The sequence below is a fragment of the Theropithecus gelada genome, chromosome 17 (genome assembly GCF_003255815.1).
Source record: "Theropithecus gelada isolate Dixy chromosome 17, Tgel_1.0, whole genome shotgun sequence".
Taxonomy (NCBI): domain Eukaryota; kingdom Metazoa; phylum Chordata; class Mammalia; order Primates; family Cercopithecidae; genus Theropithecus; species Theropithecus gelada.
The window spans coordinates 74,271,172-74,287,324 of NC_037685.1; the positions used below are offsets into that span (position 1 = coordinate 74,271,172).

The 16,153-nt window shown below is 39.8% G+C and overlaps 1 long non-coding RNA gene across 1 annotated transcript in view; it reads left to right on the top strand.

The window, feature by feature from the left end:
* Positions 1-1,042, top strand: part of LOC112610791 — a 50,040-nt gene extending 48,998 nt beyond the window's left edge. Inside the window, exons 2-3 of the long non-coding RNA XR_003116490.1 lie at positions 209-581; positions 871-1,042. This is a non-coding gene — a long non-coding RNA (uncharacterized LOC112610791). The remainder of the gene's footprint in view (positions 1-208; positions 582-870) is intronic.
* Positions 1,043-16,153: the final 15,111 nt, after the last annotated feature.

A 16,153-nucleotide genomic window follows, 5' to 3' on the forward strand; every position in this document is an offset into this window, starting at 1 on the left:
GGGGAATTTGGGAACTTGGGAATGTCGTCAGTCTCATTTCTTGTTATGTCTACACTCCCCTGCTTCTGACTCCAGCATGTCTCCAAATTATGAAACTCTCAGTCAATTCAGACCTCAGACTACTAACAGAGAACATCTCAGAAAAGTTCCTTTTCTTCCCTCCCTCCTGACAGATTTTCTCTAATCTGCGTTCATCTTTTTCTTGTAGGACTTTGCCAAAAGCTTCAAGAAGTAGCCAACATAACTCAACATCCAAAACATCTCCCGCCATTTCCCTTAACACTACAGCCTCAGCTGGCACGTGATTGGAATCTCAAGGCATGACAAGCAAGAGTCCAAAGCAAATGTCTTGCTGCCACCCAGCAAGTGTTGCAGACATCCAGCCTATTCTAGCTGGGCCCTCACTGCCCTCTGTCCTGCCACCTCAATTCGGCCATTCTGTATTTTCAGATATTATCTGTGCTGCTCTATTTACTGCAACTAAATTCAAAGGAATGTGTTTGGCTACAAGTAACAGAGAATAGGACGATAAAAAGGATTTTATTTAGTCAACAAGAAGTCTGGACAAAGGTGGTGCCAGGGTACGTTTAGCACTTCCATGACATCGAGGCACCAGCTTGTTATCGCAGCCGGTCTCCGGCCTTCCCCTCATGGCCACAAGATGGCTGCCACAGCTTCCGGGGTTATCCTTACCTAACAACATCCAAAGGCAGGAAGGAGGGTCACACAAGAGTGTTATCTTTGCATGCCTCCCACCTGTGATCAGAGAAGAGAAATCCTTCCCAGAGGCCTGCTGGCATAGTTCTGTTACACAGCCTTCAGTTGCAGAGGAAGCTTGTAACATGAATCTCTGGCATTTTCATTCTGTAGAGTGGGAGGAGGACAAAGGCAGAGAGGGGTTTGGAGCACAGCCAGACACCAGTGTTTGCCATGGGATCATGCCTATTGATCTTAGTTTTCCAACCTCCAACTTGGAAATAGATAAACCATCTGTCTTCCCTTCCTGGGGAGTAGCAGGTTATGAATAAATTATGCTGCCAGAGCCCAGAGAGTCCTTAAAACAAAGGACTGTCAATCCAAGGCCCTCATTTCATTAAATCCATATTAGTTTCTATTGCTCATTTGATGGCATCTGATTGTTCTCTAGGATGGGAGGTATTGGCAGAACAGGAAAAAGGGAGAAAATTAGCCCAAATCCACCTTCCCCACCACCCTCTTCCCCCAGTGCTGAATAGTTATGAGGTCCCCAGGTACTTGTTATTTCTGGGGAGCTAGTGAGCTGAGTACACAAGTCCAGGGCTGGGGGATAGATATGTTCCAGAAAACTCTGTGCTGGAGCACTGGAGAGGGCCGTTGGAGAGAAGACACATTACTGATGGAGCAAATTCAGCCACCATGAGGAGGCCGGGACAGTACTGGGGAGCACTACGCCTTCATTAGCCCCTGAACCTACACCTTATAAAGCTGCTGATCCACCTTTCCACACACATCATTGTTTTTTTTTTTTTAATTTATTTTAACACGAATGCCACTTGCTAAATAACAGTATTCTTATCTCACAATAATTTTATCTTCCCAATTTCTGAAATCTCAGGATTCTTAAAAGTGTTCTGAGAAAAGTCCCTTTAGTTTCCAGAAGATGCTGCTTCTGGAAGCAGGCCTGGCTGATGGCTGGTTGTAGACTCAGAGGTCTAAACCAGTCAGAGTGCCTTGAAAAATCAAATGCAACCACGTAATCATTATTGCCATTTCTGGAGGGAGCCATTTAAATTGGCCCAGCCTTACTATGCCAAAGGGCTGGGGAAGCAAATGCAAACAACTCTCACATATCCCTCTCACAGTTCTTGTTTTGGTCTTTGCTCCTTGGGTCCTCACTGCTTCGCCAACACGTCTCCACTACATCTCTCTGACACAAGTTTCTGCTTGCTCCCTGGTGGTTGAGGGCACACCCACAGACCCCCACTGACCACCCCAGGCTTCTAGAGACCCGACTCCTTGGGCCTCCCCAGGTTTCTCAAGTTCATCATTGCAAGCCAAGGAAAGAGGTGGTAATTGTGGAAACTGCCTGGGCCTTAGAGGTCCAGCTCAACTTGAACTGGCTTCCTCAGGACTTTCCTGGATCTGGCTTGCAACTCTTCTAGATCAGGGTCAGTTCCTCTGCTCCCCTTTCACATTCCTAACATCTGGCTAGTGCTGGTCTGGCTCCCATAGATGGGAACGATGCACGCCCTCCACGCCAGGGCTGTCCCAGTGGGCGCTCTCCTTCACGGGCTAATGGGGCTTCTGTTTGTGAGCACTGATCTGACTCTGGTTTCCAAGAACACGGAAACACTCTGCAATCAAAACTCAGCTCAGCCCCAAGTTCACTCATTTGAAAACTGTTAATCACAAGATATTTGTACCCCAGATATCATCTGGGATCCTTTTGACTTTTGAGATTCAAGTGACATTGGCTTCAGAGTATAGTGAACAAAAACGTGAGTGCTAGAGTCCATCAGCCCAGATCCTACATTTGGGTACTCTTCTTACTCACCGTGATCTGGTGCAGGCTACTTAATTTCTCTGGTTTTTTTTTTGTTTTTTGTTTTTTCTGTTTTTGTCTGTAAAATGGGCATAATAATACCTGTATAAGTTTGGGGTGCTGATTCAATAAACTATTGCAAGTGGAGCGTTAAGAACAATGGCGAGCATACAATGTTACCATTCGCCCTGCCCCATGAGGAAGAAAGACCCTGTTGGATGAATTTACATTTCTTCTAGTAACTCTTGGCTCTGAATTTCTGCTGCAACCAAAACAGACCAGTTTCAGGAACTGTCTTGACATATCGTGCTCTCTGATTCTTTTCTGTATTGTCACCCCTTGTTCAGTGCCACCTTGATTCCTTCATTCTTTCAGATACTTTCTGACCGATAAAGTCAGGAATGCAGAGGCTTCCTGAAGTATTAGGGCAATGAGAAGGATTTATATTGCGGCATTACACAACTTAGATTTGGATTGAAGATATTTAGTTCTTTTTTTTTTTTTTTTGAGACAGAGTCTCACACTGTCGCCCAGGCTGGAGTGCAATGACACTATCTCGGCTCACTGCAACCTTTGCTTTCTGGGTTCAAGTAATTCTCCTGCCTCAGCCTCCCGAGTAGCTGGGATTACAGGCTCCTGCCACCATGCCGGGCTGATTTTTTTTGTACTTTTAGTAGAGATGGGGTTTCATTATGTTGGCCAGGCTGGTCTCAAAATCCTGACATCGTGATCCACCCGTCTTAGCCTCCCAAAGTGCTGGGATTACAGGCGTGAGCCACTGCACCCAGCCAGACATTTAATTCTTAAAAGTCCTTTGACTCCGCAGTCCCCAGCCTCTAGCCCTCTTCTCATCTCTTTTCTGGTTGTCTTTTTCCTTAAATTTGCTTATCTCTCTGTCTACTTAGGATAAAATTATTAGGGCCTTAGTTTCTACACCAAAAAATTTCTAGTACAGCACTTTCTTGCTCTTTTTAAAAATTTTTTTTTTGTTTTTATTTATTTATTTTAATTTTAATTTTTAAAATATACTTCAAGTTCTGGGATACATATACAGAACATGCAGGTTTGTTACATAGAGTATACACGTGCCATGGTGGTTTGCTGTACCCATCAACTGGTCATCTACATTAAATATTTCTCCTAATGCTATCCCTCTCCTAGCCCCCCAAGCCCCCAACAGGCCCCAGTGTGTGATGTTCCCCTCCCTGTGTCCATGTGTTCTCATTGTTCAACTCCCACTTATGAGTGAGAACATGTGGTGTTTGGTTTTCTGTTCCTGTGTTAGTTTGTTGAAAATGATGGTTTCCAGCTTCATCCATGTCCCTGCAAAGGACATGAACTCATCCTTTTTTAAGGCTGCATAGTATTCCATGGTGTATATGTGACACATTTTCTTTATCCAGTCTATCATTGGTGGGCATTTGGGTTGGTTCCAAGTCTTTGCTATTGTGAATAGTGCTGCAATAAACACCTGTGTGGATGTGTGTTTATAGTAGAATAATTTATAATCCTTTGGGTATATATCCAGTAATGGGATTGCTGGGTCAAATGGCTGTTCTGGTTCTAGATCCTTAAGGAATTGCCACACTGTCTTCCACAATGGTTGAACTAATTTACACTCCCAACAACAGTGTAAAAGCATTCCTGTTTCTCCACATCCTCTCCAGAATCTGTTGTTTCCTGACTTTTTCATGATTTCCGTTCTAACTGGCATGAGATGGTATCTCATTGTGGTTTTGACTTGCATTTCTCTAATGACCAGTGATGATAAGATTTTGTTCATATATTTGTTGGCCACATAAATGTCTTCTTTTGAGAAGTGTCTGTTCATATCCTTTGCCCACTTTTTGATGGTTTTTTTTTTTTTTTCTTGTAAATTTATTTAAGCACCTTATAGGTTCTGGATATTAGCCCTCTGTCAGATGGATAGATTGCAAAAATTTTCTCCCGTTCTGTAGGTTGCCTGTTCATTCTGATGATAGTTTCTTTTGCTGTGCAGAAGCTCTTTAGTTTAATTAGATCCCATTTGTCAATTTTGACTTTTGTTGCCATTGCTTTTGGTGTCTTAGTCATGAAATCTTTGCCTATGCCTGTGTCCTGAATGACATTGCCTAGGTTTTTTTCTAGAGTTTTTATGGTTTTAGGTCTTACGTTTGTCTTTAATCCATCTTGAGTTGATTTTTGTATAAGGTGTAAGGAAGGGGTCCAGTTTCTGTTTTCTGCATATGGCTAGCCAGTTTTCCCATCACCGTTGATTAAATAGGGAATCTTTTCCCCATTGTTTTTGTCAGGTTTGTCAAAGATCACATGGTTGTGGATGTGTGGCATTATTTCTGAGGCCTCTGTTCTGTTTCATTGTCTATATGTCTGTTTTGGTATCAGTGCCATGCTGTTTTGGTTACTGTAGCCTTGTAGTATAGTTTGAAGTCAGGTAGCATGATGCCTCTAGCTGTTATTTTTGCTTAGAATTGTCTTGGCTATATGGCCTCTTTTTTGTTCTATATGAAACTTAAAGTAGTTTTTTCTAATTCTGTGAAGAAAGTCAATGGCAGCTTGATGGGGATAGCATTGAATCTATAAATTACTTTGGGCAGTATGGCCATTTTCATGATATTGCTTCTTCCTATCCATGAGGATGGAATTTTTTTCCATTTGTTTGTGTCCTCTCTTACTTCCTTGAGCAGTGGTTTGTAGCTCTCCTTGAAGAGGTCCTTCATATCCCTTATAAGTTGCATTCCTAGGTAGTTTATTCTCTTTGTAGCAATTATGAATGGGAGTTCACTCATGATTTGGCTGTCTGTCTTAAAGATAGTTCTAGTCCTGAAAATAACTCAAGTTGCAGCTTTTTAAATAACAAAAATTCTCCTCTATATATGTTGATGATGATAACTAATTATGACAATCAAAGATTTAAATGGCACTAATAATAAAATGGCAACTACCAGTCATCATTAGCATGTGTTTTACAGCTTGGAAAGCACTTTCCAATTCTTTATTGTCTCCTTTGAATGAATTTCCTTTTCAGTTTATGCCTGGAGGATTTGCAAATAAGGGCTTCATAACAGTGGATGGCTACGCATGCACATGCACACACATGCAGACTCGTGTGCAGCACTGTTTCATGTGATGCTCACATAAAGCTCCCTGAGATACAAGGCCTCTGTCAATCCATAGACAAAGTCATTGGTTCAGTGTCTATTGATCCTGGGTCCTGGGCTGGTAACCCTGACACAACAGGCCACCATGACGAGACATTACGGCCTTACTTTCTTAGTAGATATATGTATTGAGTTTCTGAAAATTCAGAGAACGGATGGGCTCATCTTCCTCTGGGATTATTGGGTCATTTCTCAGCATGTCTGAAGCCGAACAGGAGTGAGGCCCTGATGAATCACAGTCAGCATGCACAGTTCAAGCAGGAGAAATCTGAAATTTCAACAATGATTTAAGTACTTCCAAGCACACAGCCTTTCATCTTTAAGGACTAATTCACAGTGTGCATTTTATATGTCTTTATAGGGTCATGTTGCCATTCCTGGACCCTTATTTCTTGGCAAATGAGGGGTGGAGTGACATTTATAAGTGAATGCATTCAGTGGGAGAGTTTGCCGTGACATGTATTTCATTGGGAGAGGCCATAAATATTTTTTGCACACATCTGTATATCCACGTGATGCTTCACTTTGGAAAGCAACAATAACAACTGCGTCATTAAGCAACAGAGAGGCTAATGTGTCAGCTGGCCTAGTAGGAAAGACAAACAAGGATCATCTCGTCAAATCAAAATGTATTGTGCTTTGGCACCAGCTGCCTGCTTGTTTGTAGGTCCCACAGTTCAAGGGTTTGAACTGAACCTGCAGTTGTAACTTAGGATATTACCACATTAGGCAACTCACCATCATCGTTTCTGCCCTCCAAGGTCCCTGCCCTGACTGTGATGGGAAGTTCCTAGAAGTCTACAGTGTGGGCCAATTATTGCCTAGGCCTTTTCAAAGTATCCCTAAATAGCTGCTGAAATGGAACACACTCAGGCATGTCCCTAAGGCTCTTGGCTACTGTTACAGCTTTTAACACACTGCATTGTAATTGTCTTGTTGAGGAGGAAAATATTTTTTCCTCTCTCCATATTTGGTTTATGGGAGAGTTCCCTATTACAAAGGACAGATTAACAAGAGAAAAGCATACATATTTATTTAATGTAAGTTTTATGTGACACAGAAGCCTTCATAGGGAAATGAAGACCAAAGAAACAGGTAAACTTGAATGTTTTTGCAGTCATTTTGATGAAGAGTGGAGCATCATGAAGAAATATGATAGGGCAAGGAGTATGATCTAATGGTAACAAATTGGGGGAACTTAGCAAGGCCTGTTTATTCAGTTTCTTCTCTGTGTCCCTTTGCCTTCAGAGATAAGGATATTCCTTTCCTCCTGGTAGAGGGAGGGTACCTCCCACATGAGGGTCTTATGACCTGCTTCAGAGGAATGTCAAGAAATCCTTCCTTTGATCCACCCCCCTCGGCCTCCCAAAGTGCTGAGATTATAGGCATGGGCTAATGTGCCTGGCCCATAGCTCCTCTTAAAACCTGTTGAATATATATACTTAGCTAACCCATTCAGCATACATTTCTGTCTCATTCTTCTCTCCCTTGAAGTGCCTGCTTTCAGTTTCTATGGGAGGCTACACTTCCCAGCCTGTGGAACAGCCAGCCTGCAGGCTGCAATTCTTTATTTTATTTTATTATTATTTTTTTGAGACGGAGTCAAGCTCTGCCGCCCAGGCTGGAGTGCAATGGCCGGATCTCAGCTCACTGCAAGCTCCGCCTCCCGGGTTCACGCCATTCTCCTGCCTCAGCCTCCCAAGTAGCTGGGACTACAGGCACCCGCCACTACGCCCGGCTAGTTTTTTTGTATTTTTTAGTAGAGACGGGGTTTCACCATGTTAGCTAGGATGGTCTCGATCTCCTGACCTCGTGATCCACCCGTCTCGGCCTCCCAAAGTGCTGGGATTACAGGCTTGAGCCACCGCGCCCGGCCAGGCTGCAATTCTTTATAAGAAAAAAAGCTCTTCTTTCCAAATTTACAAACTCCATGATTCTCCAGTTGACAGTGGGGTTCAGGACACACTACTTAACAATATTTTAAGCTGAAGACATTTGAGAAAACTGCAGAAGCAGGAAGATCACTGTCACCTTCCTCTGCCCTTCTTCCCTGAAGCAGGTCATACAACCTAGGAAGATACCTAAGCTATCTTCATTGTCCATAACTTAGGTCTTCAATACATTTTGAGTAAACTTATATTTGAGTAAATATATTCTGAGTAAAAATATGGCATAAGGTACATACCCAACTTTATCTTTTTGCATGTACATATTCAGTTCACTATTTGTTGAAAAGACTATAATTTATTTAGACCCTGATCTAGTATTTCCTTTCTTCTGCTTGCTTTGGGTTTAATTTACTATTCTTTGTCTAGTTTCTTAAGGAAAAAGATTAGATGATTGATTCAGGATCTTTTTTCTTTTTTAAACTACAGATACTTATAGCTATAAATTTCCTTCTAAGCACTGCTTTCATAGCCTCCCTTAAGTTTTGGTATGTTGTATTTTTGTTTTCATGCAACTCAAATTAATGTCTCTCGTGTTTTATTTTTTAACCCATTGGTTATTCAGAAGTGTGTTGTTTAATTTCTAGATATTTATAAATATTATAAATTTCCCTCTGTTATTGATTTCTAATTTCATTCCATTATGGCCAGAGAATATACTTTGTATGATTTTAATCCTTTAAAATATATTGAAACTTATTTTATGTCCTAACATGTGTTCTATCTCAGAGAATGTTTTATGTGTATTTGCAAAGAGTTTTTATTCTGCTACTTTTGGGTGGAATATTCTATAGATGTCTGTTAGCTCCTGCTGGCTTACAGAGCTGTTCATGACTTCTATTTCCTTGTTGATCTTCTGTCTAGTCGTTCCGTCCATTATTAAGAGTGAAGTGTTGAAGTCTCCAGCTATTATTGTTGAATTGTCTATTTCTTCGATTCCTGTCAGCTTTTACTCCATGTATTTTGGTGCTCTGTTATTAGGTGAATGTATGCAAAAATTTTGTTTTGTATTGCACTGAATTGATAAATCAATTTAGATAAATTGTTATCTTGACAGTATTGACTCAATATGTGTATACAAGGGTACTTCAAAACATTTGTGGAAAGTATAAACTTTATTTCCAATATAAACTCCATCAAGTTCAAGACACCTTTATAAGTGATGGTATCAGCCATTTAGCTCATCCCTAAAGAGTTGAGGGTCTTGGGAACTTAATCATGTCAATGCAGTCATTTTTTGCAATATTAACTGAAGAATGGTAGGTGCCCTTTAAAGATATTTTAAGATAAGAAAAAAACAAAACAAAACACCTAGAAAATGTCAGAAGTAGCCAAATCAGGTCTGTAAGTGGATGCCTGATGATTTCCTATAGAAATTCTCACAAAATTGCCCTTGTTTGATAAGAAGATAGGAGCATCGTCATGGTGGAGAAGAACTCTGGTGAAGCTTTCTCAGGCATTTTTCTACTAAAGCTTTGGTAACTTTCTCAAAATACTCCCATAATAAGGAGATATTATTGTTCTTTGGCCCTTGGGCAACCCAAAAAACTGTTGCCATGACCTTTGCTCTTGGCCAGTCTGCTCTGGCTTTGAGTGAACCACTTCCACTTCTTGGTAGCCATTGCTTTGATTGTGCTTTGTCTTCAGGATCATACTGGTAAAATCACGTTTCATCTCCTGTCACAATTCTACAAAGAAATACTTCAGGATCTTGATCTCAGTTGTTTTAAAACTTTCGTTGAAAGTTCTGCTCTTGTCTGCAGCTAATCTGGGCACATGGTTTTGGCATCTATTGAGTGGAAAGTTTGTTCAACGTTATTTTTTTATTTTTATTAGTCAGGATTGTGTAAGCTGAACCAATTGAGATGGTATTGACTATTGTTTCTGCTGTGGTTGGTCTTCTTTGATTAGAGCACAAACAAGTTTAATTATTTCCCTGAAAGAAGCTCTTTTCAAACTGACATCTTATACTTCTTAGTGCATCAAATAGGATTCGGTTCAGATATGTTATAACAAGTTAGTACAAGTTTATTTTAGTTTTTTCATAATACGCATTTTTCATGAACTTTGTGAAGACCCCTTGTATGGTATATCTCTCCACTTATTTAGATATTTTCTAACTTATCTCAGTAATGTTTTATAGTTTCCTATGTAAAGGTTTTACATATATATATTTTTAGATTTTTTTCATATTTATTATAAATAGGATGTTATTGCAAATGGAATCTCTTTAAAAGTTTTGTTTTCCTTTTTTACTAGCACAAAGATATATAACTGGTGTATTTACCATGAAACTAGTACTTATAAATTATAAATTTTAATAGCTTTAGGTTACTTTGAACTTTCTACATATATAATCTTACCTTCTAGAATAAAAAGAAAAAAGCAACTGGTTGTTTTATTTCTTCCTCTCCAACTCTCAAATATTTATTTCTTATTCTGGCTGCATTGTACTGGCTATAATCTTTATTACAACATGAATATAAGTGGTGATGGCAAGAGTCCTTGATTCATTTCAAATCTCAGAGCAAAATCTTTCAACAATTTACCATCAGCTGTGACGACTGCTGTAGGTTTGGATAGGTATTCTTTAATAGATAAAGGATATTGCTTTCTATTCTTTGCGAACAAAGAGGTTTTTGTTTTGTTGTTTTTGATTTTTTTGTTTTCAGTCTCCCCTCTCCGACTGTCATTTATTTCTACAACTCCTTGAGAGAAGCAGTCATAAGTGGCCTCTTCCATCTTCATAACAGAGAAGGGCATAGGATACTTAAAGCCTAGCTATTCAAAGCATGAATTACCATATATTCCACAATGAAAAAGTGATGACTATCTCAATTTTGAAGTTGATTGTTAAACAACACAGGCTTTTAAAATAAAACAAAAACCCATTCCAGGGGTTGTAAACTGGTTACCAGTAGGGTAAATCGGGCTGTAGATGGTTTTATCTGCTCCAAAGTAGTTTTAAGCTTTTGTTTTTTTCTTAATTCTTCACCAAGGATACAACAATTTTACATTTACATCTGTGATTTCTGCCTCCTCTTTTTTAAAAAATTGGTAGCAGTGAGCCTTAATGCAAAATCAGCTGGAGAATAAAGACCCCCTTGTTACAAGACGTGTATTCTTAAATTTGCCACTGATACTCACATATCAAATTTCTCCTTCTAATTATGTTGTATAGTTTTGAATCTGGGCAGACTATCAGGCATTTGGTGAAAATGTTGCTAGGTATGTAAATAAGCAAAAACACCTGAATTTTACATGGCTATAGAATGCTGAATAATATAAATTGAACGAAAATAGAAAAGACGAATTAAAGGATGAGGGGTCGGGGGGAAGTTTGAACTTAAAGATTCCAAAGCAAGTGAAACCATGGTACATAGTTTAGAAAACGTTATATGTGTACAACATAAGGTGGACTGTGAGGCTAACTTTAAGAAAACATCAGTAATTTGTGAGGGAAAGTGACAGACTACAAAGGTTGCTTCCTTTACCTTCCTAACCTATCAATATCCCACTTTGATATTAATTAAAAATGTTTAATGAAATGACTTCTCTGATAGTTAAGAAAATTTACATATTAAAACACTTATTTCTGTAGGATACAGTCTATCATTTGAATGAGAAGACCCAAAGAATGCCTCACTAAACAATAAACTGCCTTTACGTATATCATCCGTGATCAATTCAGTAAGACTAAGTTTATTACACTTCAATTCCAGGCATAAAATGACTATCTGGTAAACTACAAAGAGCTCCTTACAAAAGAAGTCCATATAATTACAGATATTGTAGAATTCTAGGCTCTTCTCTGAAAAATGCAAAGGAATCGATCTTCGAGTACTACGGTAATCCACATCTTTCTCAGGTCAGACTATACCATATACTGCAGAAACGTTTAATCAATTTTGGCAGCTCAGGCCATGAAGCCCCACCACAACATCCTGAACTGTTAGAGTCTAACTCTTGGGTCACTGTCAAGAACTGCAGGATCTTCAAGGCTTTCTGGAAAGCTTTGCTCAGTTTGCAAATCACACAAAAGGGAAGAGTTGCCTCTTCCTGTTTGCCTGACTTCCCTTCTGGGTTTGCTTCTCTTAGCAGTTTCAGTCTCTTTGGTATTTCTCTATCTTGAAGATTTCAAAGGAATGTGTAGGGCATGAGTCAAATGACACATATCCACCACCATTTGAAGCCTGATGTCCCACATAAGGTGGGTTGTCTCAGAATCCAGAAGTCGCTTATAGTCTGTGATAGAATTCCAACCTTCCGCAACTGCGGGGAGCACCGCTGAGGAGCCACAGAACGCCTTGTAGTTCTCCAGATCTGTCACCGTGGGCAGGCCCCACAAGCACGCTGCAACTGTATACTATGGAAATACCCTATGAAGGCATCTAAGAATGAGAGGTGAAGCCAGCTGGACTTCTGGGTCAGCTGGGGACTTGGAGAACTTTTCTGTCTTACAAGAGGATTATAAAATGCTCCAATCAGCACTCTGTGGTTAGGATTGTAAAACGTGCCAAACAGCACTCTGTGGCTAGCTAGAGGTTTGTAAAATGGACCAATCAGCACGCTGTAAAATGGACCAATCAGCAGGAGGTGGGCAGGGACAAATAAGAGAATAAAAGCTGGTCACCCCCCCCCCCCACCCACCACCAAGCCAGCAGCGGCAACTCTCTAGTCATCTTTGAGGCCGTGGAAGCCTTGTTCTTTTGCTCTTTACAGTAAATCTTGCTGCTGGTTGCTCTTTGGGTGGGTGCCACCTTTAAGAGCTGTAACACTCACAGGGAAGGTCCCCGGCTTCATTCTTGAAGTCAGCAAGACCAAGAACCCACAGGAAGGAACCAGCTTCGGACACAAGAGCAACAGGCTGCTACTGGGAAGAGGCCCAAACAGCAGAGATCTCAGCACTTCCAGCATGGGCAGACAACCCAGCATCCCATTACTACATGTTGACCCCCGTCTCACCGCCACTCCGGATGTCCCCTGCCCACACTCCCTCTGCCTGGCTGGAAGTGGTTTGGGGGAAGACAAAGGGATAGCAAATGGTGGACTGTCACTTGGTCCTCCAAGCGCAGGAGAGGCTGGCCAGCATTTATTAACCATGTGGTGAACGGCCCGTTGTCCGAACAGTCACCATCAGGTCCTAGCGGCAGGCCAGGTCAGCGGGGTGTCTGGTGTGACGGCCTGGACTTACGAAACGCATTCATGGCCAAGGTGAGGCAGCAGAGGCAGAAAAGGCCGAGGCCCAGCAGGCCAGCCAGCCCTTCAAACTGCAGCCCGCGCTTCTGGTACATAGTCGTGCGCAAACTTCGGCACACGCCAGTGCAGGCAGCACTAGCTGTTGGCTGAGCGCAGTCTCGACTTGGTGGCCGTCCGAAGACAGAACCAGGGGCTCAGGCTATGGCTTCTGCTTTGCCGGAAGCCTCCATGGGCGTCTACTTCCGCAAACTGAGCTCCTCCTCCTGCTGGGCAGCTTCGGCGGCAAGGTGAGTGTCTCCTTCCTAGAGGCCATGGTAGCCTCTTTTGGAAGTTATTTTAAAAATACATTGATTTTTGAATGTGAAACCCAACTTTTTTTCTTAAACCCAAATTGTTCATAGTGTGTTATCTCTTTTGTAGGTGGCTACATTTGATTTACTAAAACTTTGTATATCATTTTTTGCATCTGTGTAAATGTGAGCGAGCTGGAGCTCTAATTGTCTTTTATTGTAATGTCATTGGCAAATTTTGGTTTCAGTGTTATGCTGTCCTCATAAAATGATTTGGTGAGGATTGTCTCTTAATACTTTACAGAATTTGTCTATTTTAGGTAATTTTTTTCCATAAATATTTCTTGGAAGTCTCTGGTGAATTCTGGATCTAGAATTTTCATTAAGGGAAGGCTTCAATAGATAGAGAACTATTTTGAGTTTGCATTTGGTTTTGATAAGTTGCTCTTTCCTTAGGGTTTATTTCATCTAAAATTTTAAATTATTTGGCCTAAAGTTGTTCACAATGATCTCTTATGAGCTTTCTAATGTCTAATAGGACCTGTAATGATGAGCTCTTTCTCAGCCCTAATTTTAGTTGTGTGAGCGTGCTCTCTTCATAGAAACTCACACCCCTGACCACGGCTCATTTTGTTGGGCTGGCCAGCTCCAGCCCTGGGCCAACTCTAGCCTGGTGTCTGTTTTAATAAAATAAAGTTTTGTTGGGACACAATCATACTTATTCATTTGTATATTATCTATAGCAGCACCACAATGCCAGAGATAAAGAGTTTCACAGAGACGATAAAGTCTGCAACGACCAAAAAAAAAAAAAAAAAAAAAAAAAGAAAAAAAAATTTATCTGGTCCTTTACAGAAGAAGTTATCTTATTCCTGATCTAGGCTATTAGTCTACTGAATGAACCAACTTTTTGCCTTAGCTTCTCCTCTCCTATGTTTATTTTGGTAGTATCTTTTATTTTTTATTTAAATTTAATTTGCTTTTTAAAAACCTCCTGAGATAGTTTCTCAGATAAATTGATTGCCAGTTCTTTTTCTTGACTAGATTATTAAGCCATAAATTTCCCTCTAAATAAGGCTTTGACTGTGATTCGTAAGCTTTGATATGTTTTCATTATCATTTAGTTCAAAATATTTTCTAATTTCCATTATAATTTTTTATTTGAATCTTGGGTTATTTAGCATTGGATTTCTTACTTTCCAAATATATTTTCTAGTTATTTTTTGTTGCTAATTTCTAGGTGAATTTTGGAGTCCCCTGGGAATATAGCATGTATGATTTTTTTTCTTTGAAATTTTTGAGACCTGCCCTATTCTCCAACATATGGTCAATTTTGGTAAATATTCTGTGTGCACTTGAAAAAACGTGCATTCTGAAATTATGTGCAGTGTTCTAAATATGTCAGTTAGGCCTGTTTTGTAATCCTGTTTCCCTAATCTGTATCCTTACTGATTTGTTTGCTTGTTCTTCTATTCTTGAGTTATGTTATAATCTCTCATTGTAATTGTGATTTTTTTTACATGTCCTTTTACTTCTGTTATTTTGGCTTTACACATTTTTCATACAAATATGGGTTAGGTACATATAATTTCAGAATTGTATATGATCCTGGTGGATTGACCATTTTATCTTGTGAAACATCCTTATTTATCTCTGGTAATTAACCCTGCCTCAATGTTTATTTTCCTGATATTTAATAAATTGTAGTAGCTAATTCTTTGCTCAGCATTCCAGTGTCCTGTCTCTTCCTTCTTTTTTTTATCTGACCAATGGATTCACCCATCACACAATTCTTTACTTTCAATATTTAAATGCTCTTATAATTAGTACCTGTTTCCTATCAGCAGTATATGGCTGATTTTTATTAAGTCTAATCTACCAATCTTTATATTTCAATTTGAGTATGTAATATAGATGTACTGTATTTACTGATATATTTTAGTAAAGGCTATTTTTCCCACTTGTTATCTTTCTTTTTCTAATCTTTATTGGCTCTTGTGAATTAATTATTTCTCATAATTCAAATATTCTCTCTTAATATTTGTATTCTTTTAGTAGTTATCTTAAATTACTGACTTTTTAAAAAATAAAACAATGCCTTACCTCTCCCAAACAATGTAAGGACTTTAAATCTACTTCCCTCCCCATCAACTTATGTGATATTGTTGTCATATGTGTTGATTCTATATAAATTTTAAATCCTAGAGGATGTGATTGTGTTATAGAGTCAGTATTCTTTTACATTTACCCATATTGTCACTAGTTCTCTTGGTTGTCTCCTTTCGGCATCTCCTTGCTTCATTGAGAAGTCATCTTTCTTCAACCTAAAGAATACGTCAGTATTGGCTGGGTGTGGTGGCTCACGCCTGTAATCCCAGCAATTTGGGAGGCCACAGCTGGCAGATCACCTGAGGTCAGGAGTTCAAGACCAGCCTGCCCAACGTGGCGAAACCCCGTCTCTACTAAAAGTACAAAAATTAGCTGGGCATGGTGGCAGGTGCCTGTAATCCCAGCTACTCACGAGGCTGAGGCAGGAGAATCACTTGAACCCAGGAGGCGGAGGCTGCAGTGAGCCGAGATTGTGCCACTGCACTCCAGCCTAGGTGATAAGAGCAAGACTCCATCTAAAAAAAAAAGTCAGTATTTCCTTTAGTGTGAAGCTTCTGTGGTGATTTTTTTCCTTAGTTTTGTTTGACTGAAAAATGCCTTTATCTTCTTTTTTTTATAATGAGACTTTATCTTCCTGCCTTTCTAATTTCCTCCTGGCTTTTATTTTCGAAAATTTAAGTGTGATATTTTCTAGGTGCTATTTCCTTCTATGTATCTTTCTTGTGGCTAATGGAGCTTGGTTAGTATCGTTTTTCTGTTGGAACATTGAGGGTCATGGTTATTTCTTCAGCTGTTACTTCTGCTCTATTTTCTCCTCCTAGAACTCCCATTATAGGTCTGTCAGACTTTTCACCATGTCCCGTATAACTCTTAAGTATTTTTCCTGTATTTTCCATCTTTTTGTCCCTTTGTGTCAGTCAATACGTTTTA